The sequence below is a fragment of the Zerene cesonia genome, chromosome 3 (genome assembly GCF_012273895.1).
Source record: "Zerene cesonia ecotype Mississippi chromosome 3, Zerene_cesonia_1.1, whole genome shotgun sequence".
Classification (NCBI taxonomy): domain Eukaryota; kingdom Metazoa; phylum Arthropoda; class Insecta; order Lepidoptera; family Pieridae; genus Zerene; species Zerene cesonia.
The window spans coordinates 5,631,415-5,635,245 of record NC_052104.1 but is presented as its reverse complement, the minus strand read 5'-3'; positions in this window follow the sequence as shown (position 1 = coordinate 5,635,245).

The following is a 3,831-nucleotide window of genomic DNA, read 5'->3' as shown; positions in this document are numbered from 1 at the left end:
CTTACAATATTAAACATTACATCTAAACTTATTATGTTAGTTAAAATGCTTTGATATAATTCACATATTTAATTATGATAATACCAACCTACCTACTATTTTATCAAAACATGTCTATAAACTTGTCTAATTCTAAGCATTAATTTAATCACGGGCTTAGGAACCACGTTCAAACTTAACCCTTGCAAGACAAAGGGAAGTTACCGCAGAGCATTAAAAGGTCTTAAGGTTTGCGCAGTTTCCTGGCTTTTGCCAAAAACAAAGTCAGCCGGGAGGTATGGGAGGTAGTAACAGTTTTACGATCGGATGTTCACCGGGCGCATGCGTGCTGCAAGCGAAGTAGATATTTGTAATGTGTAATTGATACATTATAGTCTGATATTCGACAGTGTATACACACATAGTATGTAGTAAGCTTTAATGTATGGTACTTTACTTAGATAATGACATAAATAAACATTGTGATACAATAATGAACACGACCACATATAAATATCCAATTCCCCTTTTAATAAATTAATAATGTCATTCTATTTTGATTGATTTATAAAGTTTTTGAATTTAGTCAAGGCAGTTTAATAAAACATTTGACTTTAGATGGCTATAACTCATAATAAAAACAATTGAAGAACGCCGCATAAAGCACGCCATGTTACTATTATGCTCTAGGGGGCAATTATATGGAGGTTGTATAAAGATGAATCGATGCTATAAATAATGCCATATATGAAATGTTAATGTTAGACAGTAACGCGCATCAATGTAGATTTATAAATCTAGTGTTAACGTCGAAAACAAATCTACTATAAAAGGTTTGGAGGCGCTATCGGAGTTAAAGCATAACATAATATAAATGGCATATTATAGTTGAGTCGAAAGCTAAACCATGTATTGTGTAAGTAAGTCAAACCGACCTACAATATTAAACAGGACATAGACAAGTGGGCGATGCACTCGAACCAACATTGTAACAACGAGAGTGTGTGGTAAATTCTCAACTTTATTTTAATTTCAACCGATCATTTGACATAAAAGCGATACAGAGTGGGCATTCGATTATCTATATGTACTTAACAAAGAATATTTAACTACAATTTATCACAGTGAAGCAACCGAATACGTCGACAAAACGAGGAAAGATATTCAACTGACCTTAAGTTAGGTATAAACGTTGAATGCGACTCGACTTTTAAAGACAATTTAAGAGACAACTCAGATATTGTCAGCCATACATGCAACAATCTTGCAAACAGCGATATAGATTTTATATTCCCGTTGATATTAAAACTTTAAATATAAAAACTGTTTACATGCTTCTTTAACCGCACCGTCTGTATAAATAAGAGGTTTTATTGGGAAGAGTTTATACGTGTAAAATTTTAATTTAGGTACCTATTTAGCGAAGTGATCAAAGATTCCTTCAGATTGTATTATAGATTTTATATGCTACTGTAATGAAAACATTTAGAATCATTTTACAGACATCAAAATCATAAAATGCAATGGCATTAGCTGCAGAGGTCACAACATGTCAATTTTATGGAAAAATATCACACACATACATAAATATCTATCAACTCTACAGGTATTGGTGGACATAAGATTAAAAAGTTAAGTTAAAATTTGTAGCTGACTGTTTGTAATTTACATAATATTTAAATTTAAATCGTGATTTAATTAACAGATTAACTTCAATTAATATGCAAATAACCCACGGAGCCTTATATCTTCATACTTAATCGCAAAGCAACTTTGTACAGAATAAATGAAATAAAATATTTACGAAGCTTGCAGGTGAACGTGTTATCTTTAGTGTATCTAAAGGCTCCACTTTGATTTTCTTGTATTTGTAAACGAGAATATTTGTAAATGAATAATCAGAATACCTACACAATAAAAAGAAAAAATATGTAATTACTCACAGTTTTAACATACCTTAACCTAAGTTCCTAACTAACGTGTGCAATGTGTGTTGTAAAATAAATTTGTGAATTAGATGTGTTAATTGGGGAGGAAACTCCAATTTTATCTATGTAGCTTATTTAAGTAACGCCTATCCTAATGCTTAAGGGTTACAAAAAGGAAAAACAGCGTTATATTATGCCACCTACCTACTAACATTCCGCCCTCGGTTTAGCCCGCGAAGTCAAAGAAAAATATCGACAGTCCCGGGATTTTACTGTTCTGTTCCCATAAGATTTCCAAGATAAAAACTATCCTATACTCATTTAAATCGGTTTTATGAAGTCCTGAAGAAAATATAGACAGACAGATGAGCAGATAGGCATTATTATTAGGCACTCGAAGTTACATAATTCAAATATTAAAATAAAACTTACCAAAGTAAAACCCTCATACCACTGAAAACTCAACAAAAATCACTCTCAAACTATCATGTTAACTGTAACACTTCCAATTCAATCTTCATATTTTGCCCAAATCAGTACACGAACACTTGCATCACAAAACATGCCACCGGTGTTACGAGCAGACAACAAATACGATGTTTGTTAACTCCAGTATTGTTAGCCCAAGTTAGTCTATTTGCATGAAAATGACAGCGAACCCTGCGACGTCAAACAAAAACAACAGCGTGCGACTTTCCAAACTCTTTGTGTATTGTAAAATTTACATATTTATCGCCGACTTGAAAGTTTAGGATTACTGCGCTTTGTCAGTCAACCGTAGGTAGGTACTCCTACGCTTTAACAATACTAACCCATGAATCTACATATCTTAGAGTTGTATATTGCAGCATTTTAATTAATACATATAAATTAATACACAAACATTTTAATTAATTTTTATTTTAAATAAGGTGTACAATTTTATAGACGTTATTTAACATTTTAATCTACTGTAGAATGGAACTTTTTAAATGATTTTATTATATATTCATATTGAGCAGTGGTGGCTCAGTGGTGAGAACATCGGACTTGAAAATCGGGGTTCGAGACTGGGCAAGCATGCAGGAAATAAATTGATTTTTAAATTTATCTGCACATGTGAATAGCATCACCACTGCTTAAAAAGGTGAAGGAGAACATCCTGAGGAAACCAGCATGTCCAAGAAGCAAAAGTTTGACGACATGTGACATCTGCCATCCAGCACTTGGCCAGCGTGGTGCATTATGGCCTGAACCCTAATAGGAGGCCTGTTTCCTAGCAGTGGAAAAATACATGGGCTGATGATGATGATTATATATTAGACTATCTATTAAATTAATATTGTATTGAACACCGATACTTCGAGTACGAGTACTCGGTAAGTACCTACATTACAAAAGATTTTATTAATTAGCCGAAAATACCTACATCTTTAACAGTATAACGAAATTTTACAAACAGACACTTCCATTAACAAATATAAATTATAAAATCTTAATATATAGGTGGGTGTAGTAAGATGAAGGAGCAAAATATTGTAAATAAAATACAATTCAGCAACTCCTAAATCATAAAATGAGAAGGTAAACTTATTATATTAGGTGAATAGATTGTACTCATATATAAGGTCGGCCCATTTCTTATAAGCTTTTAATCATAATGATTTGCCTGACCTTTTATCGCAATCCAATTAACATTGAAATAGATGTCTAGCTATTTAACCACTGATAAATACTATTAAATATGCGAAGTATTCATTCCTCTTATATTCAAGGTTTAGCATCAATATTTGTATATTGATATACAAATAGGTTATATACATGTATATATCCATACAAAAATCTATGATCAGTTTTTTAAACCTTTTATGGTATACTTAGTCTGGCCATAAATACTGTTACACTTAATTATAAAAAAATATTACATTTGAATTTCGAATCTGTC